We start from the raw sequence: 24,507 nt of genomic DNA, 5'->3' as shown, positions 1-24,507 counted from the left end.
AAGTGGGTCAAAATGGGTCATTTAAAATTTCATCTTGTAATTTTTGGGTCAAATTGGGTCGCCATATTCAAAGAAATGGATCGTTGTGGGTTAGTGTCCTAAGGAAATATGGCAGGTTTCGGATCGGAACGGGTTTCCGCATGAGACAGGTTTTGGCACGAAACGAGTTTGAGATTGAACGGGTTCCGTTCAAGTTTCAAGCCAACACGAGTTTTCACACAGGTCGGATTGGGTTTTTGTTTCTTTTTGGTCGGTTCCGAACTCGTTTTTGGTTTTCTGTTTCGTTTTTGTTCGGTTTCAGTTTTTTTAGTTTCGTTTTGATTGATTTTTTGATTTCGATTTATTTGGTTCGATTTTTGTAAGGCCCCGTTACCGGTAGCCCTACTTTCGTGTTGGATTTACTCATAAACACAGTTCTAAATATCAGAGTTAATTAAAACTTTCGCGGAATATAAAAGCTTTCATAAAACATTTCATAACAAAACACGTCTTGTCTTAAAACATCATTTTGTCTTTCAAAATAAACGAAACATTAAACTTAAACGTCTTGAGTCTTCCGATGCCAGCCTCTTATTCAGTGCCACGTGTCTCCTCAAGCGAGCTGCCTTATCCTACTCACCTGCGTGCATACTAAAAGTCAGCTACGCTGAGTGAGTTCTAGTTAATCATACATTATACAATACACATAAACTTATATTCTTTCATTCATACTTTCATACTTTCATACTTTCTTTTGTATTAACTTACTTTCATATCTTACGTTATAAAGAGCATTACGCCCTACATTCCTCGAGTATTATTAGGGCTCGGTACCCTCCTTCCTCGAGTATTATTAGGGCTCGGTACCCTCCTTCCTCGAGTATTATTAGGGCTCGGTACCCTCCTTCCTCGAGTATTATTAGGGCTCGGTACCCTCTTTCCTCGAGTATTATTAGGGCTCGGTACCCTCTTTCCTCGAATATTAGTAAGGTTCGGTTCCCTAGTTCTCGAATATTAGTAGGGTTCGATTCCCTCTTCGTTACCATACAACCATACATCATACCTCGAGTATTATTAGGGCTCGGTACCCTCTTCGTAACCATACAACCATCATTTCCTTCTTTTATTAACTTTATCACATTCATACACATAAGCATACATATCATACTTACCTTATACTTAGCGTTACAACCTGACAGTACGTGCAATATCCGAAGATCGTTCACGTACCGTCAAGCCATCATTCATACATATCACATCATTCACATAAGGCATACACTTATCTCTTAGGATAAGCGTATTAACAAACATATCGAGTATGTACACAGCCCCGAAAACATAACACATAATTGGGGCTAGAAACTCACCCGAATCCTGTTACGCTCTCCGTTAATAGTTATCCCTTTCTTCAGTTGTGCACGGCTGACTGTATAACAAGTATACGTATCAATTAACTACTACTACTCATGTTGTATTTCTATCTTTATATGACCCACAACGAACGGGGGTCCGGGGACAGTGCCCCTGGCAGCGGGGTCTAGGGGCGGCAGCCCCTAGCAGGGTCCAAGGGGCAGAGCCCCTGGCTGGGGTCGAGCTGCCAGGTCAGCTTGGAAAAATTTCCATTAACTGTCTTAACACATTTTTCATTAGGTTTTTAATTTATTTTCTAAGCGAACTTAACTTTAGGCGAAGTTAAACCTTAAGCGAACTTAGCTTTAGGCGAAGTTATCAGTTAGGCGAACTTGGCCGTAGGCGAAGTTATCAATTAGGCGAACTTGGTCTTAGGCGAAGTTATCAATTAGGCGAACTTGGCCTTAGGCGAAGTTACCAGTTAGGTGAACTTGGCCGTAGGCGAAGTTAAACTTTGAAGGCGAAGTTAAGCTTTGAAGGCGAAGTTAAGCTTTTGCAGGCGAAGTTATCAGTTTGCAGGCGAAGTTGCCCAGTTCGCAGGCGAAGTTGCCCAGTTCAGCTACGGGTTTGGTTTTTATCAAGCATTTTGGCGATTTTAATACCCTTGTTATGGTTCGACATCACCCACTACGTTCCCTAACCATTTTCGGTCGTATATATATCCCGTATATACTATAAAGCTTGGATCTTTAAGCTTAAGGACATTCAAAAGGCTAAAAGTTCAATAAAACGTAAACTTTAAAGGTCAAGAACATACCTTTAGCGCTCGTTCGATCTTGGTTAGCTTGTTTATGCGCTCTAGATCTCGTGTAATAAGATCTAATACCAACTAACGTTTACTCTCTCTCGGATCTTGCTCGTTTATGGTGTGTGTGTGTTTGGAGTGTGTAGAGATTATGATGGAAATGAAATGAGGGTTTAGGGTTTTAGGTTGGTTTAGGGGATATTTATATCCCTTAAAGCCCATGGACCTAAGGCCCATTCTCATTTAACCCATCTCAATTAATCTAAATCCATGATCCGTTCTTTACTCGATATTAATTAATTAATAACGCGAAATCACTAAACGTAACTTTCTTTATTTAACATTATAAATTTTAGGATGTTACAATTTTGGCTTTTTGTTTCATTTCCGTCGACTTTTCGGTTTCGGTTTGATTTTACGGTGGTTTTTTTTATGGAACGAGGACAACGAAGGAAAACATTTTAGTTTTTTTTTTATTTTTTTGTTTTTGATTTATATTTTGAGTTATAGTTTTTTTTATTATTATTTTTGAATATTTTTTTGAGGGGTTTTTGTTCTTAATAGGAAACTCCTTAGAAAAAAAATCAAAATAAATAATAAAAAAATCATAAATCAAAATATAAATAAAAAATAAAAAATCTAAAAATACTAAAATGTTTCCGCCGCTATTCTCGTTAACGAAAAAAATACCTAAAACCCGTTTTGACTAGTTCCGACCCAAACCAAAATAACCCTTTTTTTAGTTGACCCATTCTGACCCTAACCCGTTTCGACTCAAACCCATTTCAACCCATGACTCGTTTGACCCAAACCAACCCATTTGCCACCTCTAGCTACACTGCTCAAGGTATATTTTTCTTTGTCCTAATTGACCCAATTCGGTTGATTCATGAAACAGAAAGTTTTAAAGAAAGTTTTAAAGTAAACAAATAATCTGATAATTTTTGTGATATGATAGATTTTTAAAAGTTGACAGATTGATTGTTTTGATAATTTTTGTGATATGATAAATTTTTAAAAGTTAACAGATTGATTGTTTTTGTGTATGTGTGATATTAAGTTGACCATCTGCATCTTTGTTTCAGTTTTTCTTGTGTATTTGCCAGATTTTCTGGCAATTCGGGTTCATGCCCGAATAAAGGTGGATGTCTTAGATCAGATAAGAGGCCATGGCATGATGTAGAATTGATGAAGGTACATTTCAGCGTGTCTAAATCTTTACAAACCCAAATTTTCTAAGGAAAATCCGTCTGAGAGACGTTGGTGTTCTTCATTTCAGATTTGGCATTGCTATATTTTGTATTGCAATTAGGTGACTACTGCTTTTAATTTTAATAGTCCAGGTGGACCTCAACCAAATTTATCAACTACCCCACCCATGTGAAAATGACATGAAGAAATGAAGTTGCGGTTCCGTCTATTGGCTTCTTTCTTGCTGGAACCATCGAACATTGGCATGAATTTTGTGTTGTTTTATACTTTTATTCATTTTGAGATGATGGTTTTTTAATTATTATTTATTGAAGGTATAATAATTCCAAGGTTTCTTGTACTCCCGCTCAACTAACCATCTTTTATGGTAGGATAGTAAATGTGTATGATGATATCTCCCCTGAGAAGGTATATAAATCAAATATTTATTGTCAAAAACGAAATCTTGATGAAAAGACTTAGAGTCTTTATATCTTCTTAACTATTTTATTTAGGCTCAACCTATTGTGTTCTTGGTGGGAAATGGTGTATCCGCAACCGCAAGCACACCTCAGGCTAGGGTTCAAGCCTAGGTGCCGGTTTCAGGAACACCTATAGGAAACATGGTTATGTGACTCAACCGATTTACCTGCAGCCCTGCTTAGGCATCTCAAGCCCAATATCGGTGTCCTCACACCCTCTTGGCCCCACTTACAAAGATGAAGGTGCTACAACGTTCAGCGGCTCATGTTTACATGTTAGCAAAGTGGATAGCTCAAGAATTATTAGTCCATTTGAAGAAGTTATGAAATCAGGTAATATTTTATTACTTTAAAGATTTTTCCTTCAACGTGTTTCAAGTTATATACGAAAGTTGGCAATTAATTTGTGGTATTCAGCTGTTTCCCAAGCGCGCAAGGCATCTTTGGCTCAGTTTCTTGAGAAGCACAAAGAAAGGTATAAATCTTCAAGAGTAATTTAGACTTTTAACCCAGTAGTCAAATATATGCTTGGCAAAAACGGGTCAAAACAGGATCAAAATTATAACTTTAGGCCAAATGTTTTCACAAGGCTTGGGTTATACACACACTTGGAAGGTTATTCAAGCACCAAGAGAACCTATACAATTCGTATAGGGGCTATACGAGTCGTATAGGTGTGGAGTTATGTCATTTTTTGTCGGCTAGTGTCACATCTTGTTCCCTTATCGTATAGCCCCTATACGAGCAGTAGAGGGCTATATGACTCGTATAGCGGCTATTTGACTCGTATAGTTTTTTTTGTTTTTTTTGAATTACTTTAAAATTTAAAAAATATTAAAAATAACAATCGAGTTGGTTATAAAACATAAACATGTAATTTAAAAGTAAATATTTTGCTCCATATTAATCCAACACCTACGAACAACATGAGCGTTTCGGGGGTAACGACTTTTTAGAATTTAGATGTCATGCCATCTGTGCTGGTTGACACCTATATGAGTTATCTAAGCTTTTAAAATATAGTGTTAGAAAAATAATTCCATTTATTGATGTATATGTTTTGACTCGTATTAACTCAACTCTTGGTATAATCATACAAAACAGCACAAAAACCTTACATTGTTGGAGCAAGAAGATCTGGATACCTGGTCTGTACTGGTCGTATACCATCCATACGGTTTATATAGACCAGAAAATAATTATAAATCTCCTGTCAGAGTGCATACTGACATGCTGTCTATACGAGTTATATAGCCCCTATACGACTCGTATAGGTCACATGTGGTAGGTGGCTATACGAGCCAGGAAACCTATACGGCTCGTATAGGATCTATATGGCTCGTATAGACTGAAAAAAGCTACCATCATGTCCCCTCCGTACGTATGTCAATAAAAGGTGGGCTATATTATACGTCGTATAGCCCCTATACGAGCCGCATAGAGTTGTTCATACATCAAGGGGGTGGTGTTCGAATATAAGATCCATTGCACAAACATATCACCATTGGTCCCTAAAATAAATTGAGGTTACTTTTTATGCAAAGTGCACCTGAAATAACCAAAATACCCCTAAGTTTAAAAAAGAAAAAGAGTTATTAACAATCTCATGGGCCCCACTGTTTTTACTAATAAAATAAATAAACCAAAAAAAGCAAAAACAAAAATGTATTACTAAACCTTAGACATTTAACCCACCAGATAAATGTAAGCGTGGCAAAACAGGGGGATTTGGTTGGGTGACTTACGGGTCAAAACAAGCTTTGAGCAAAATAAGGGCGAGTCAAAACGTGCCATTTTGAAAATGTATTTCTTTAATTGGGTTTGTAGCTTTTACCATTAAAAATTAACATTTTTATAGTAATTTTGATTATACAGAGTAATATCTTCGTTTCCTTACAATGTAACCAAGGTTTCAATTGTCAACGGTGGCCAAGCAACATGAATGTTGTAGCTGCGGCTGATGTGGTATTTTTAACTAGTTGGATGTTTTATGTTCATTTAGGAACTTCGATATATGTTTCGTTTTATTGCGTGTGAAGCGTATAAGGAAATTTGTGTAGATGTTAACCGGGTAGGTAAAGTTTACCATTTTTAGTGAACGAATAAAAATTATAATTTTAGTAAACGGGTCAAAATTTTCAATTATAGTAATGGAGCCAACATATTAGTTTTAATTAGCAACGGGTCAAGACTGTCATTTTAAGTGAACGTGTCAAAATTACCATTTTTCATAAATGAGATAAAATTATTGTTTTTAATTAATGGGTCAAACTTCTCATGACATGAAACATGTCAAACTTGTCGATTTTCATGAACGAGTCAAAATTAACTATTTTCAGTGAATGGGTATGAAGACTTCAAAGTTCAAATCTTATGCAAGTGTACAACATGTTGGCTTATTTCATAAGGTTAGAAATTATGTGCTAAGGCCCCCATTTTTTTTTTACAATTTGCTATTGAAAATCTAGCAATTATTTTTTAGTGTTTGTTGATTTTATGTAATTTGAAACTATCAGAACATAGATTTTTTTGGTTGTAGTTAGTCTTAATGGCTGCCAGAATAGACCACTTGTGAATCTAGAAATTTTCGGTAGGGGAGGGTAAAAAATATAGGTCAAATTAAATGGGTTTGATCAAAATAGGCTCGGTATGAAAAAAGCAAATAAAAACGAAATAATTAGTCAAGAAAATAAATGAAAGGAATAATACTAAACAAAATAAAAAACTACCTAAATAAAATTAAACTAAACTAAAGAAAGAGAGCCTAAACTTGACAGAAAGGGTGGGTGACTGGCCACTACACACTTGAAGAGGTAGGTCCCAGCAGAGCCCAGTTGGTCCCGCAAGACTCACCTTGAACAGGGACGTCTGCGCAAAGACCATCTGCTCCCGCAGGACCCACCATGCTCATAGAACCTTACGCGCAGTACGCAAGCTGTACACGCAGGGAAAGCCTCCCAATGGTGAAGTACCCCGCCTGTTCCCGCAGTTGCGGATACAAGCCATCAGGGAAGGCTACCCGCAGACAGCAGGGCTACACGCACAAGACAATAGATACTTCAGTAGTCACATGAAGGAATGAGCAAGGCGGGAACAATCCCGCCTAAATGAGCCAGTCTATGATTCTGAAAGATCTCTTGTACTATACCTACCAAGGTATGGATAGGACAGGCGATCTGACCAGAACAACCCATGAGCCAATCACAGGGTGACAGCTCACCGACAACAGTGCGAGGAGGAGCACCCTCTAGTACTGTTTGTCACTATTAGCCGCTGCCTACTCACCAACCCTTACTGTGGGACATGCACAGCCTACAGTTGGTGGAATAGTGTTACTATTGGCCGTAACCTTTTCACCAACCAGTATGGCCTGCGTACAATCCACAGTAGGTGGGACGTGCATAATCTACAGTTGGTGGAATAGTGCAGCCGACTTTGTCACTGTTGGCCGTAACCTACCCACCAACCAGTATGGCCTGTGCATAGTCCACTGTTGGTAGAACAGGAATACTATTCAGCCGGCTGTACCTGCTTGGAAACCTACATTCGGCTATAAATACTCCAACATCTTGGAATGGTAAGATCATCTGCTATCCAGTTATCTAGCAATCTCTTAATATACACTTATATTCAGAGCAACCTAGTCTGATTCTCACGCCGGAGGGTGGTCACAAGGAGGAACCCCCCCTTCTCAGTGACGAGCTTACGGTGTTTGTTTTGCAGGTCTCCTGAAGAACAGCCTTCTCAGCTAGACCTCATCCGTGGGAAACATTACTTAACCCCCAGATTATCTATAATCTGTACCGGGTCACTTAGTGTTTCTTCATTGGCGCCATCCGTGCATAAAAGCTATAACTATTTTAGTTTTTTCACAATTTCTGAAGAAATGGTTAACGTTACTCCGGTTCAAAGGCCAGTAACCGACCAAGAAACCCTGGTAACAACCCCAGCAACTGGGGGGAACACCGGCGGTTATACAATCCTTACGAACACTACCCCGACTACCCAAGCCGGGGCAAGTGGAGTAAATATTCCATTGGGGTTCTCCGACACCCAACTGGAAAAACGAACGAAGGTCCCTCGCCCAACACTAGATCAAGTGAAGGCGTGGGCCGAAGCACGGCAAAGAGAATTCCAAGCCGAATTGGACGAACGCTTGCGTTCAGTTCAACAGGCTGACGAATTCGCCAGTACTCGCCAACACCTCAATATGAGCAGTGACTGCGAGTACTCAGACGACGAGTTGGAGTCCGACACCGACGCGAACCCTCGCCATAAAGCGAAAGGGAAGCGTAAGGAAACGGACGTCCAACCAAAAAGGAATTTTGGGGAAGCCTTTAAACCAATCGCGGAGAGAAACCCGCGTGACTTTTCCAAAACCTTTAGACCAACTGCTACAAATGCAGGGAAGTCAAAGTTCGCAAGGGACATTGCGGAAGCAATCGCCCCGAGAAGTGCCAAACAAATGTCCAACATTGGCACTTATGATGGTCTATCCGACCCAGACGACCATTTGAACAGGTTCATTGCGGGGGCTACCGTCAGCAACTGGACGGAACCCACGTGGTGCTACATGTTCCAGATGACTCTGGTCGGAGCGGCCAGGGCATGGTTCGATCGTTTACCGATCCACCACATATATGACTGGGCGGACTTTCAGAACAAGTTCAGCCAGCATTTCAGCCAACAGAGGAAGTACACTGAAGAGCAGTGGACGATCCTCAACTGCGTGAGAGAGGAGGATGAATCTTTACTAGACTTCATCACTCGCTTCAACTCCAAAAAGCTTAGTCTCGGCAACATAAGTGAGGACCTTGTTCGCGCCGCCTTCATCCAAGGCGCCGAATACCCAGAACTTATCCGCACATTGACGGGTAAGGATGGCATGCCATCAACTTGGGATGCCATCATGACGGCGGCAAAGCGCTTTGCCGAGACGGAAAAGCAACTGGGAAGGGATCTTCCCCAGAGTACACACCTCTACACGCAGAGGACCAGAGAGAACAATGTCCGGATCGCCCGGCAGAACAAAAAGAGGAGGCTAGGTATTTGGCAGTCAAGGGTAAACTTTGACACCTCATCCAGCTCTCGCCCTCTTGTTGGCGGAAGGGACAACACACACCCTTCAAACCGAAAACACCGGTGGACGCCACTCACGAAGAGCGTCACGGAGATATTTGCCACGGAAAAATTGCCATGGCCTAAAGCCCCATTGATCCGGCAGAAACCTAATGCGGATCAAAGCAAATCCTGTGATTTCCACGGGACAAAGGGTCATGGTACTGAAGAGTGCACATCCTTGAAGGATATTATTGAGACATTTGTCAAGGATGGAAGGCTTGCACATCTTGTGGCATCGATCAGGAAGGGAGGAAGGAATGACAACCGGTACAGAGGTAACGGACAAAAGCCCGTCGATATCAGCATCAACATGGTTCATGGCAAGGTCAGAGGAAGAAAAAGACGGGTGGCAGAACCATGCGCGTGGAAGGAAGCTGAGGTGCGCTTCCCGCGAGTGCCAGGAGGCCCCAGCAAAGAAGGCCCCATCGTCATCAGAAGCCAGCTGGGGCACTACATCACTTCACGCACTCTTGCTGACAACGGCGCTTCGTCGACAGTGATGTACAGGCAGTTCTTTGATAAGCTGGATGATGAAGACAAAGAACGCTTGGAAACGGTCTACGCTTCAATGGAAGGGTTTGACGGAAGTACAGAAACACCCCTGGGTATCCTATCTTTCCCCGTTACTCTTACTGATGGGAATCATTCACGCACAGAAGACGTGGATTTTGTCGTGATGAAAAAGCCACATCATACGTACGACATCCTATTCGGAAGAGACGGGATGGCAAGATTCAACGCCGTGGTATCTTCAGTCCACGGCATGATGGGATGGCCAACAGCTGAGGGTGTAGCGATGATCTCTGGCATTCCCCAGGTACGCATTGCATCTGTTTCATCTAAACCCAAACCGAAGAAGGCTAAACCAACCATCACTGAACCAGAAAAATGGGCCTTCAACGGCAAATACCCCGACCAGGCCGTTACCATTGGACCAACAATCGTTGATCCCACCCGCACCTTACTCAAACGCTTACGGGAGAAAAACGCTGACATCTTTGCGTGGGCACCAGCTGACATGACTGGTGTACCCCGAAGTAAGGCGGAGCATAAGCTCAAGTGCGATCCGGCTGTTACGCCAGTCGTACAAAAGCGCAGAGTAATGGGGCCTGAACAAACTAACGCGTGTAGAACCCAAGTCAAGGAACTCCTTGACGCAGGCATCGTACGCGTTAGTAGATATCAAACATGGGTTGCAAATCCCGTAATGGTACCGAAGAATGACAAACAATGGCGCATGTGCATAGATTTCAAAGATTTGAACAAAGCATGCCCCAAAGATTGTTATCCGTTACCAGAAATTGATCTCAAAGTGGATTCGTTGGCACCATTTCGCCTTAAATGCTTCTTGGATGCGTATAAGGGGTACCACCAAATCCACATGGCCATTGATGACCAGGACAAAACCGCATTTCGGACGCCCGATGGTACATTTTGTTATAAAATGATGCCATTCGGACTTAAGAATGCAGGGTCCACGTACCAACGACTGATGGACAAAGAGTTTCATGCCCAAATCGGGAGAAACTTGGAAGTCTATATGGATGATTTGGTCATCAAAAGCCTCGAGCCAGAGGCGATGTTGAAAGACATTGAAGAAACTTTCAACACGCTCCGAAAGATAAACATGAAGCTCAACCCGAGCAAGTGTTCATTTGGGATGGAAGAAGGGAAGTTCTTGGGAGTCATTGTTACTAAAGATGGCTTTAGAGCGAACCCTGAAAAGGTCGAAGCCATTGTTAAAATGGAATCACCTACCACCATCAAACAGGCTCAGACACTGAATGGACGACTAGTCGCTCTTAATCGCTTCTTGGCAAACCATGCGGATAAGTCGTTTCCTTTCGTGTCAACATTGAGAAACTGCTTGAAGAAAACGCACTTCCGCTGGACACCAGAAGCGGAAGCAGCTTTTCAGGAGATTCGGTCACGCCTGATCGAACTCCCAACACTTACAGCACCACAAGCGGGAGAGGAGTTAATCCTATACCTTTCCGCAACAGATAGAGCAACCGGGGCAGTCCTGCTAGTAGAACGAAAGGGCATCCAGATGCCAATCTATTATGTTAGCCGTGTACTAACAGACGTAGAAACCCGGTACTCTACCCTCGAAAAATTAGTCTTAGCACTTATACACGCTTCACGCAGGTTAAGACGATATTTCCAGGGCCACCCAATCACCATTCTCACCAACTTCAAACTCTCAAACGTTCTAGGCAAACCCGAATTATCGGGACGTCTAGCCAAATGGGCAATTGAATTGGGAGAATATGCAATTAAGTACAAGCCAAGACCAGCCATAAAAGGCCAGGTCCTGGCCGATTTTATTGCAGAAGTCCCCGCTTCGCGGGAGAAAGAGTGCCAGGAGGAGGCTCAACCCTCCCCAGCACAGGACGTCAATGATGTCAGGCGACTCTACACTGATGGAGCAGCCAGTAACGAGGGTTCAGGCGCAGGGTTAAAATTAACCAACCCAGCAGGCCAAGAATATACTTACGCTATTCGGTTGGATTTTCCAAGTACGAATAATGAAGCCGAATATGAAGCATTCTTGGCCGGTTTGAGAATTGCGCGTAAGATGGGAGTGAAAAACTTGGAAGCCCACGTGGATTCCATGCTAGTGGCCAACCAAATAAATGGGACGTACACGGCTGTGAACGACACCATGGCCCTGTACCTCGCCCAAGCAAAAACCCTTATGCGTGATTTTAGTGATTGTAAAGTCATACACGTCAAGCGCAGCGAAAACAAATCTGCGGATGCGTTAAGCAAGCTTGCATCACTAGCCTTCACCCATTTGGGAAAGGACATCCGCATTGAACTCCTCGAAGCACCATCAGTCCCGCACAAGGAAATTTGTGTCATCCAAACCAGTACAGAAACGTGGATGACACCAATAATAAATTACCTTGCAGCAGGAATACTACCAGAGTCAAAAACACAGGCAAGAAAACTACGCTGTAAAGCACTGAATTATCAACTCGTCAATGACATCCTTTACAGACGTAACTTTCTTGGCCCACTCTTGAGATGCGTGGACAACCAAGATGCCGACTACCTCCTAAGGGAAGTACACAAAGGCATCTGTGGGGTACACGCAGGTCCCCGCGCTGTTGTAGCCAAGCTAAACAACGCGGGATACTTTTGGCCGGGGATGCATACGGATGCATTGGCATACATCAGAAAATGCAGGTCTTGCCAGCTTTACGCACCTAACACGCATCGCCCGAAAAACGAACTGGTTCCAGTCACTTCTTCGTGGCCATTTCAGAAGTGGGCCATCGATGTGACAGGCCCATTTCCTACAGCAGCAGGAAATGTTCAGTTCCTAGTGGTAGCCATCGACTACTTCACCAAGTGGATAGAAGCAAAACCTTTAGCCCAAACAACCGCAAAGCATATCAAAAAATTTATTTGGGAATTTATAATTTGTCGTTTTGGACTTCCACAGAATTTGGTGAGCGATAACGGCACCAACTTTGCTGACAAGAAGCTACAACAGTGGCTAAAAGAACTTCAAATCACCCACACCTTTACCTCAGTGGCACACCCGCAAGGTAATGGTGAGGTGGAAAGAGCAAACAAAAGCATCGTTGATGGCATAAAGAAAAGACTCTCGGAGCACAGATCCGGCTGGGTGGACGAGCTTCCGCACGTCCTCTGGGCAAACAGAACGCTGAAGAAGGCCAGTACGGGAGAAACCCCGTTCAGCCTCACTTATGGCACTGAAGCCATGGTCCCGGTCGAAATTGGTCTACCCTCACCAAGGGTCTTGAGTCAGCCAGAAGACAATGATGCGGAAAGACGGTTGGATCTTATGCTAACCGAGGAACGCAGAGACTTAGCCGCAGTGCGTGAAGAGAACTACAAACGACAAATGCAAAAGTACTACAACACGCGGGTAAAACTCTGCAACTTCAAGGAAGGAGACTACATACTGCGTAACAACGAGGCTTCAAACCAAGAGCGCTCAGGAAAGCTGGCCCCGATCTGGGAAGGGCCATACATTATCAAAGAAGTCCTGGGAAAAGGCGCATACCGGCTTGAAAGGCTCGATGGCACTCCTATCCCAAGAACATGGAATGGAGCTCAATTACGCAAATGTTATATGTAGATCAATTCCAAACTTGTAAAGAAAAGGCCTGGAGCCACTTCTAATGGAAATGATTCTCCTTACACAATGTGTTGATAGCCTTGCCTTTAACTTATGAACTTCCCATGTGCCGGTATTCACCGCACCAATGCGTGAAGAAGTAAGTAGTTGCGTGTGGAAGGCGGCAAAACCCGCATAAACACAACGCTAAAAATGTTAAAAAGTTCTAAGGAAAACCTACACGCAGGTCAGATGTAAGTTAAGTTTAGCCATCCTTGTAAGTGCAAGTGACGGTCTTACCCGCACAATCACGAACAAGGAAGCAAAACTTCAACCTATCATCTACCACGTTCAAAGGTTAACTTATACTAAAAAATAATAAGGAAAACCTACACGCAGGTCAGATGTAAGTCAAGTTTAGTCATCTTTGTAAGTGCAAGTGACGGCCTAACCCGCACAATCACAAACAAGGAAGCAAAACTTCAACCTATCATCTACCACGTTCAAGGGTTAACTTATTCTGAACACTTAGAAAATTTCAAGGAAAAGATAAGGAAAACTTCCACGCAGGATAAATGTAAGTTTAGCCATCCTACTAAGTGCAAGTGACGGTCTTACCCGCACAATCATGAAAGAGGAAGAAAAAATAAACTTATAATTTACCATGTCAAAAAGTTAACTTATCTAAGTACTAAAGAAATTGCCAAGTGTAAACATGCGTTAAATAAAGAAAAGGACAAACACATTCTTTATTTCAACTTGAATATTACAAACATTGCTGGGTATATACCCGCATACAAAAGAAGTAAGAGCAAATATCTACGCTAGTGGTGGAAAGGGATCTTTTGGATCATGCTTCAGGACCACTCCCACTTGGACCCGCACCATCAGCAGAGTGTGACGGTTCAAGGAAAGCTCTAAGGACAGCAAGCCCATCATCAGCAGCAGCAATTTCATTTACCTTCTCCACCACCGGATGCGGGAAGGCAGCATAATGGTTCACTGCTTGGTCATAAATAGTTTCGGTATCCGCATTATACAGAGGGAAGTTGGAAGGCGGAACGCCTTTCTCAGCAAACCCTAGACCAAGCAGGAAGCCGGTCCGTTCCCCATCCTCATGAGAAGCGTTGAGGGCTGCGCTCATAGCATCGTCGTAAGATGTCTCTGAAAAGACCCGATGCACAACCTACAAAAAATGTACAAGTATAAACTTCTATTCTACAAAGGAAAGCGTGACGACATAAAGCTAAAATACCTGAGGCAACGCTTCTCGAAGAAGCCATTCCTTGGCAACCAGAGCTTGGGTGCAGGCGCGTTCAGCTTCGTTCTTATTAAGATTGGCGAGAAGCACATCCTTTGCAGCGGCCTCTTCAACGCCCTTAAGCTTCCGCTCGGTCTGCGCAAGCACACCCCTCTGGTCCAGGATCTCTTGAAGCTTCTTCGCATCCTCCATAGCCAAGGCATCATGAGCCTGTTGAAGAGCCTCTAACTTAGCTTTAAGTTCTTCATTCTCCAGGCGGAGAGGCTCAACAACAGCTTCAGCCTTGGTGGCCCTCTCGGTCGCGTTCCTCGCAGTCTCCTTAGCTAGCCGAAGCTGTTCGTTAACAGCTTGGGCAGCCTTGGAGCGGGCCTCGAGTCGCGCTTGAACCTCAGCCTCGAGGGCCTTGAAGGCCTTCTCCTTCTCCGCAGATACTGCGGTCAGTTTTTGGTTCTCCTCCCGGAGAGCACGCGCCTGAGATATTTCTTTAACACGAGCTGCTTTCAACTTGTCGTTTTCACGACAAAGCAGCTCGACGCGTGGCTGCATCCGGGCCTGGAGAACCCGAAGCTCATTGGTTAGCCTACCCTCCTGGTAGCTAGCCATGGCTTCCCCCAACGCACCATGAGGAGCAGCGTGGCTTCCCTATCCACGCACTCCACAGGGGTACGAAGGGTTGTTTCTCGGCGTATGTTCCATCTTGGAACATACACTTCATTGGAATCCGACACTGCAAAAGAAACAAAGCAGTTAGGAAAAGATGATAAAAATTACATAAAGAACAAAGGAACCCTACGCACCTGTAGGGTCGATCACAGGCCGATAGCCACCGAACCCATCACCTGAACCTAAGGGAAATCCATCCAAAAGGTCAGGCAGATGGGAAGGTGACAAAGATCGGCGAGAAGCCCCGCGCGTACCTGAAGGTCCAGCCGTCGAGGCCGATGGCGGAGGCGGCATGGTTTCCGCCGCAGTCGATGGCGGAGGCATGGTGTCCGTCGCGGACGCCGCCGAAGAGTCAGCAGCAACAGTAACCGCCGGCTCGGTGAACGATGCTGTAAAAATTGCACTCACCGCCGGCGGTGACATCATCTCGGCTGGAACAGTCGGCTCAGAATGAGCAACTGAACCAGCGGAAGCAGGCGCAGGCGCCTGGGTCGACGCCTCAGGTAGGCTGACCAAGCCTACCGTCATTGGCGGAGAGGTTGTACTCGGCCCCTCACCCTGGAATGCGCCAACATCCACACATGCGTAAAGAAGGAAAGTGTTAAAAAGACTTGAAGATTAAACTATGAAGATAAAAGCTAAGAGAGTTGTACTTACAGGGTTTCTTCCGCTTGAACGTACGGACGGGCGGGGACGAACCCGATGGAGCCGGTCTCTTGATGCCGGTCACCGTGGTTGTCATTGGTTCTCCAGAGGTAACAGTTGTAGCCTCCGGAACAGTGGTCTTCTCACCACCGGGCTTCCCCCCCGCCTCTTCACTATCTGACTCAGTGTCAGATAGGAGCACTGGATCGGCTGTGGAGGCCGCCTTCTCCTTCCCTTTCCCGCCGGCAGCCCGCTTCTTCCGCACTAGCGAAGGACCATCTGCGGATTCCTCAGAAGAAGACAGGGTGTAAGGAATTCCAGCAGCGGGTACAGCACTGAGGGGTGGAGGGGAGAATAACGCCTTACCTGGCCGCCGGTGGCTCAGGATCTCGTGGCCCAGCGGATAAACCTCCACAAACCGATCCGCTGTTTGCTCCAGGATGGGCAACTCGTTCTCATCAAGAGCACGAGTACCCATCCGCACAGGATCGTCAGCTTCCCGCGGGTACAGGAGCGACTCCAAATTGTTCCCCTCTAAGAGAAAAGAAACAGTTAGAAGACAAACTCATATCAGCAAGAAAGACAAGACATACCATAAGGAGTAGAGTTCAAACCGTATTCGAGAAGGATGGGAACCTGAGACGCCTCCTTCCACACCCGGCTCATCCCCAGCATCACCATCCCGGACTCCGCAAACCGGTAAACCGGAGATTGGACCAGGGATATCTTCGAGAACCATTCCGCCTCCTGGTAATTGGGGGCGTGAAGGCTCGGAATTGCTTGGCCATTTTTAAACTTCATGGCAAGGGGGACGGCGCGGGCGGATATGTAGAAGAACTCCCGCTTCCACGATCGGAGACTGCGCTCGGTCGCACAAATCTTTAAACCCTTGATACGGGTTGTCAGGGTGTACCACCCCTGGATGCACCTCCAGGTATAGAAGGTCATCAGGCGGTCCACATGGGGCTCGATGCCCAAAATCCGGCACACCCACTCAAAATGGCGAATCTTGGCGACAGCCATAGGGTGCAGCTCGGTCAAATGAACACCGTGCCTCTCAAGGGCACGGTAAACAAATTTTGTCAATGGGAATCTAAGATTCCCATAGACAAAAAATGCAGCATAAACCCCGATCTTGCCTCTGGGGGCATCGTACACGGTCTGGTGGGATTCAGGAAACTCAGGCTCGAGGGGATCGAGCATGAACTTCCTGACAACATACCGGTACTGATCGCCGGGCAGAGCACACTGGCACTCGCCAGCAGTACTCCTGTCGTCGGCCACAGCTTCAGCATCACGTGAAGACATCTTGCAGAAAGAAGAAGAGAACGATTTCGAGAGAATGCTCGATTAAATAAAGGAGTATTCGCCGGAAATCGCCTTAAAGATGAAGAGAAGAGTGAAAAGTGTGAATTGCAAATAACCCTCTCCCCCTTTATATAGTAATCGCAATTAATGCGGTGAATTTAATGCGGAGGAGAGAGAAATCGAAGGTGCAATGAAACTATGACACGTGGCAAAAAGCAAGCTGGCAACAGCTGTTGACAGGACGCGTGCCAGTAATTTCGCGGCCACGCGCCCGAAAAATCGTGCCCACGCGCCTGAAAAAGCGACTGGAATGACCATGTTCTGTCACGTCACCATAACTTCCTGCACGTCCTGACACAGTCAGAAGAAACCGTCTCACGACGTTTCAGATGTCTGGACTGTTCTTATCCTTACCAACCTTTCGAATTTCAAAATTCAAAATTCAAAAAGATTCAAAAGTAAGCGGGAAAATACCCCTTACCTTGGCAACCAAGTAACCATAAGACGGATGCGGGTACAGTGTTCGGGCAAAACCCTTCACATACCTAGCACCCGCAGGGAATTGAAGCCAAGAAAACCCTGGCAACAAAGTAACTATAAGGCAGATGCGGGTACAGTGTTAGGGCAAAACCCTTCACATACCTAGCACCCGCAGGGAATTGACGCCAGGGGTACCTTGAAAGTAAAGTAACTGTAAGACGAGCGCGGGTACAGTGTTAAGGCAAAACCCTTCACATACCTAGCGCTCCGCAGGGAATTGAAACCAAGAAGGATCTTTTGGGCAATGCTTGTGGAAACGGAAATAACATCCCCGCATAGCGGGAACGTCGAGAAATACAATGTCTTGAGGCTCCAGGATGGAATTGGTGGTTTAAACATAATTGATCACTATGTTCAAAACCACTAAAACCTCAAGGAGAATCCACACAAGTGAGACTCAACGCTCCTGACTTGCGAGAAGGTTACATACCTACCCGCATCATACCCAAAGATCAAGCAAAAAAATCGGGAATTTTTGCAAGTGACATTAGGAAATCCGCGGGAAGAATCCCTACGGAGAACCTTAAAACTAAAAACCTTTTCAAAACCCCTTGCTTAAAGTCCAAAAGTTCACCTCACTTTATTGAACATTCATGAGAAGAACATTGGACTGGGGGGACTTGAAGAGGTAGGTCCCAGCAGAGCCCAGTTGGTCCCGCAAGACTCACCTAGAACAGGGACGTCTGCGCAAAGACCATCTGCTCCCGCAGGACCCACCATGCTCATAGAACCTTACGCGCAGTACGCAAGCTGTACACGCAGGGAAAGCCTCCCAATGGTGAAGTACCCCGCCTGTTCCCGCAGTTGCGGATACAAGCCATCAGGGAAGGCTACCCGCAGACAGCAGGGCTACACGCACAAGACAATAGATACTTCAGTAGTCACATGAAGGAATGAGCAAGGCGGGAACAATCCCGCCTAAATGAGCCAGTCTATGATTCTGAAAGATCTCTTGTACTATACCTACCAAGGTATGGATAGGACAGACGATCTGACCAGAACAACCCATGAGCCAATCACAGGGTGACAGCTCACCGACAACAGTGCGAGGAGGAGCACCCTCTAGTACTGTTTGTCACTATTAGCCGCTGCCTACTCACCAACCCTTACTGTGGGACATGCACAGCCTACAGTTGGTGGAATAGTGTTACTATTGGCCGTAACCTTTTCACCAACCAGTATGGCCTGCGTACAATCCACAGTAGGTGGGACGTGCATAATCTACAGTTGGTGGAATAGTGCAGCCGACTTTGTCACTGTTGGCCGTAACCTACCCACCAACCAGTATGGCCTGTGCATAGTCCACTGTTGGTAGAACAGGAATACTATTCAGCCGGCTGTACCTGCTTGGAAACCTACCTTCGGCTATAAATACTCCAACATCTTGGAATGGTAAGATCATCTGCTATCCAGTTATCTAGCAATCTCTTAATATACACTTATATTCAGAGCAACCTAGTCTGATTCTCACGCCGGAGGGTGGTCACAAGGAGGAACCCCCCCTTCTCAGTGACGAGCTTACGGTGTTTGTTTTGCAGGTCTCCTGAAGAACAGCCTTCTCAGCTAGACCTCATCCATGGGAAACATTACTTAACCCCCAGATTATCTATAATCTGTACCGGGTCACTTAGTGTTTCTTCAACACTCTCGAGGCTCGATGTGCTTTTCTATGAAGCAATGTGAGCTAAACCAACACAAAATATATAACGTTTAAGTCAATATTGTTAATGAAGAACATGGCCGAAACCCAACAATCCCCCCCCCCCTCCCCCACCCAAATTGGCAAACCAAGGTGCTACTTTTGGCTTTAAGTATAAACAAAAAAAAAGAGAGGAATTGGAAATCTAAAAAGGGGTTGGGTTAGACCAGTTTACATCATGATCATGATCACTGTATGTCTATTAAAATATAAAAGTTCTTTAATATCCATATAAAATACTTGGTTGACTTGGTGCTGCAAGTTTTTATTATTTTAAATAAAATGTTAATCTACTTTCTTGCAGGTTTTGGTTGATGTACATGAAGATCCAATCAACCGGTGACACACGGTTAGCAGGTTATTATTTTTTTAAAATGTTTTGTTCTCATAAAAACTTGTAATCTACTTTCTTTGTAGTGTACCGAACCACTTTCGATTGTATGATATATAGTTATTTTTTTGCCAAGACGTCTTTATGGGATTTTAGTAAGTATAATAATCATTCATGTTACTGAATTAATATAACCGTTTCATTCGCACATTGATATTCGCGTCTGCCGGACAGAAAAAGTACTAGTTAGAATATGATAAACAAAAATTTGAACTTTATTATTGTTGTTATTAAATTATTAAACTTATCACCTTTAAAAGTTAACCTACTAATTGGTAGTAAGTGCAAATTTTATTTATTTATTCACAATTTCATTAATTGCTATTAAAACAAGCCCTACAACGTACTTTCTCTTTAAAGTAAAGTGTTATGAAGCATGGTTAGTTAACCAAAAATAATGTCATATTTAATGTAGTGATGATCTGACCAATAAAAGACTATGTATTTGAAAATAAACCGATCTTTTACACCATTTAAATAAAATATAATATGATTTGTCAAATACAATCGTCAATATATTTATTGAAAAAAAATGAACTTTGACGTGATAGCTTTAAAAATCGTTATTAGAACTTTTATTTTTCAACTAAGTATTAGTTTTTTACATTTAATTGATAAATATCAATTCAATTAAAGTGAAGTTTATTATTGTTAGAAAAAGTACTAGTTAGAATATGATAAACAAAAATTTGAACTTTATTATTGTTGTTATTAAATTATTAAACTTATCACCTTTAAAAGTTAACCTACTAATTGGTAGCAAGTGCAAATTTTATTTATTTATTCACAATTTCATTAATTGCTATTAAAACAAGCCCTACAACGTACTTTCTCTTTAAAGTAAAGTGTTATGAAGCATGGTTAGTTAACCAAAAATAATGTCATATTTAATGTAGTGATGATCTAACCAATAAAAGACTATGTATTTGAAAATAAACCGATCTTTTACACCATTTAAATAAAATATAATATGATTTGTCAAATACAATCGTCAATATATTTATTGAAAAAAAATGAACGTGATAGCTTTAAAAATCGTTATTAGAACTTTTATTTTTCAACTAAGTATTAGTTTTTTACATTTAATTGATAAATATCAATTCAATTAAAGTGAAGTTACTCCTTTAAATATCATTTTGGCATTTAGTTACAATTATAAATTATAAATATATAAATGCATAAAAATATTAAGAACTAAAACTTAGATTTTTTTAGCATACTGTACTTTCACACCCAAAGACTTTCATATTAGGATGCCGGATTCAAGAAAACTATGAAGTTATTTAAGCCACAATCAGGGTGTGATTTTCCAACACGACATGAAAACATAACAAGAACCTAAAGTGAAAATTGGGGGTTTGGATTTGGAATTAGCATAACAAGAACCTAAAATGAAAATTGTGGGTTTGGATTTGGAATTAGCAGGTTTGAGTTGCACATATGAACCGTTTAGCTAAATGGGTCGTGCTCGGTCCACCTTGGGGGTTGACCCATTTAAGTTTGTCATTAATTCTATTTTTTAATGGATTCTTACATATTTCCTCTTCTTGACACCACCAAATTACATATTTCCTCAACCCAAAAAATTAATTACATATTTCCCTTTCAATAACAAATTACCTTTCTACCCTTCTTCTATTTACAATCCCAAAATAGCCAACGAGTAAAAAACCAACCATCGGCCAAAACTTCCAAAGATCCATGTAGGCTGCTGCACTATGCTTGATTGATGGGATGAAAATAATCAATGTTCTTTATTATTTTACAGATACCTCGTTCACATTAGGGTATGGAAGTTTGTATTTAGTTGCAGGTCAAAACATTATGGCGTTGGAGTGGCTTTGGATGTGGATGGTGAAGTGAAGAGGTTGTCGATCTGTGAAGAGTCAAGATGTTAATGAACGGTACTAGCGGGATACAATGTGAGATGCTACAACTGTGAAGAGTCAAGATGTTAATGAACGGTACTAGCAGGATACAATGTGAGATGCTACAACTGTGGTGAACTTGATTCGGGTTGAACCAAGAAGACTATGGAAATTGGACATGACCGAGGTGAAGGTCGGCTGTCCAAAAAAAGTCTAGACGATTCGAGTCGGTTACGGTATTCGTTTACGGGTCAACACGTTATTTGGTCACGAGTCACATGGGAAAGCAGAACAGGACTAGTTTGACCGAGTTATGGGATGCAAACGTGTGGACTTGGGAACAAGTAATCGTTAAGAGTTTGTTGCTTGAAACCACGAGTACATATACTTAGTTTATTTAGCATATGGGTTTAATTTTATGTATAAATAGGGCTAGTACTATATTGTTCTTGTTAGTACCCTTTGTTTCACGAATACAAAAGCTTTTCTCTAATTTTAGATTCTGCATATTTTCCTTACATACTCAATGCATAGTTTTGTGAGAGTTTAGGGGTCTGAACCACGCCGCAACGGCCAATGTGGCGTGGGTATTGCCACTAGCAGAATATTTTTTTGAATTTAGTGTTGATATCTCAACAAACCTAACCGATACCAACGCATGTCGTTGCAACTAATACCAACCGAATGCACACACATCACTACAACGCCGTGCAAAACTAGTTGGATTTATTAGCGTTTGATATATTTGTAACACCAACTCGGTTTTGGTTGAAATTGAGGAGATGTGCTATTGATGTTTTTAAGAATGTGATATATGTAATAAAGAAACTTAGGTAGGGGATATATGCAATATATGTGGTTTAGGAAAGGGAAAATATGTAATTAATTTTTAAGGGTTGAATTATGTAATAAAAAAACTTAGGAAGGGAATATATGTAAATGCCCCATTTTTTAAGTGTTTTTTTTTTTTGTAATAAGTTATATTGATTGGGTATTTTATTCTAATTCTAAAATTTAAAAAAAAATGTAAATTGCAATAAATTTTATAATTAAAACGTACATAACCGTTTTATATAAGTATAAATTTGAAGTATTAATATGTGAAAACAATTAAAAAAAAAGAAAGATTATTATTTTTCTGATTAATAATACTTGACAGCATATTGACTACTTTAGAAACAAAAATAATGAAATTATGAAAGACGCCTCACTTACTTGATACTTCATCTTGTTCAAGAGTTCGCCGGAAAAACGGATTTTGGTCATACTAAGGGTTTGTATTGGGTGATATATAGTAGCTAGGCAGCCGAAAGAGAAATGAGATGGTGAGACAAACAGCGTCTAAGTCTGCTGTTATAGTGTTTGTAGGTTTTTACACTTGTCGCAGGAAATTGGTGAGTGATGGAAAGCGTGGCAACAACGTGGTGATGATGTAAAATATTATAAAGACACGTGTGGTTGGCCGGAGACGTAGTTTGCCGATGCAGGATCTCCAAATCTCCGTATGATCTAATATTTTAAAAGACAATGAACCCAAAATAGTAAGCGTTTGGTACTCATATAAGTATAGCGTAATTATTATAAAAAAACATATTTAAAACGATGCGTAGTTGATTGGTAAAACCTACACGGTATGATTGTAAGTCAATGTGAACTTGGTGGCTATTGGGTTACGGCACCAGGAATAAACCGAAAAAACAAATTCATCAACGTCCAAATACAATAAATTAACATAGTAAAAAGAACCAATACTAACATATTATTTGAAAAAAAGAAAGAGAGAAAAAAACAAGTTAAACCCTCAATAAACATAAACGAAAAAAAGAAACATGTGCCTTATGGGGCAAAACGGCATGAAAAAAATAAGATAATAAAAATTTAAAACAAATCGACAGTATGGACACTATACATATATGCAAAAACTCTAAAAAAAAAATTAAAAATATAACCGCGCGCCTTCCGACGACACAATTCCGTGATTTCTCAGTGTCAGTTAATCCTTCCGACGACACAATTCCGTGATTTCTCAGTGTCAGTTAAGTTCATAACGGCAACAACACTAAATCCAAAATATAAATCTATTAGCGCCCAAAGCAATATCGGCACACAAAGAACTTATGATCAAAGTGACACAGAGTTAACGGTATCGGTTACTCGGTTTGTTTCATTACTGTATTGGCACTAAACCTAAAAAATAAACTTGTATAACTTTCAGTACACTCATAGTTTATGATAAAAAAAAAGAAAAAAAAATTAGAACGGCATTTATACGGTCGGTAAAACCCGATCGTTGTGACGGCGAGTCAATGCGAATTTGGTCGACATCGATTACGTTCGTTACGGTTTTTAAAAGAGAAGAAGAACGCTTTTTGAGAGGACAACTTTATTTAATTATAAAATCGTTGTTCTCGGTTCTTATTGTAGAACAAGAAGGCATGCATGCAGCATGAAGGAACTGTTCGTCAAAAAATAAAAAACTAGCACACTTGTATAAACTCTAAATACAATACAATAATAAAAGAAAGCTATAAATTACAATACTTTTACAAAAGAAATAAAAGAAAAGTACAAGAACAAAGACGAATCCTAATAATTTAATATATTTTCCTTATTTATTGTTTTGCATTCACATATATACCTTTGGTGATTACATTTGAGATAATCATGAAATAAGATTACAAATTATTTATGGCATCAGAGCAGGTATTCCATTGCTCAAACCGATCTAAACCCTAAACTCGCCTCCGCCGCCAGAGCTCCGGGCGTCGTACAACCGGTTGCTTCAAGATTTGCAGCTGCGCATAGATAAGCTCTCTTTTTGTTACCGAGATATACAACCACCGTTTTGTTGTCGGAAAACCCTATTCAAAATATACCAGCCGCCTTGCTATACCACCGACGCTGTTCTTTTCCAAGAAAACCCAGATCTGATTTGGCCCGGACATGCAAACGGGAATTGACAAGCAAAATAATTGTCGATTGTGAAGTGAAGTTTTTTCTTTTAAAAGCCTACTAAAGTTGAATTCTTTGGGGGAGAATACGAATCACAATTATTGAAGACTGATGTTTGTTGGTTGTGCCAGAAATCAAAGTAGAAAAAAATAAATTGTT

General features: G+C 42.0%; 1 pseudogene; it reads left to right on the top strand.

Annotated features, from left to right (window-relative positions):
• Positions 1-140: 140 nt before the first annotated feature.
• Positions 141-24,205, top strand: LOC143596644 (protein TIFY 6B-like; annotated as a pseudogene).
• Positions 24,206-24,507: the final 302 nt, after the last annotated feature.

The sequence above is a fragment of the Bidens hawaiensis genome, unplaced genomic scaffold (assembly GCF_021521415.1).
Source record: "Bidens hawaiensis isolate Kalapana, Puna unplaced genomic scaffold, B.hawaiensis_p1.1 tig00046822_1, whole genome shotgun sequence".
Classification (NCBI taxonomy): Eukaryota; Viridiplantae; Streptophyta; class Magnoliopsida; order Asterales; family Asteraceae; genus Bidens; species Bidens hawaiensis.
The sequence above is the reverse complement of the archived record's forward strand: the minus strand, read 5'-3'. Positions and strand labels throughout refer to the sequence as shown.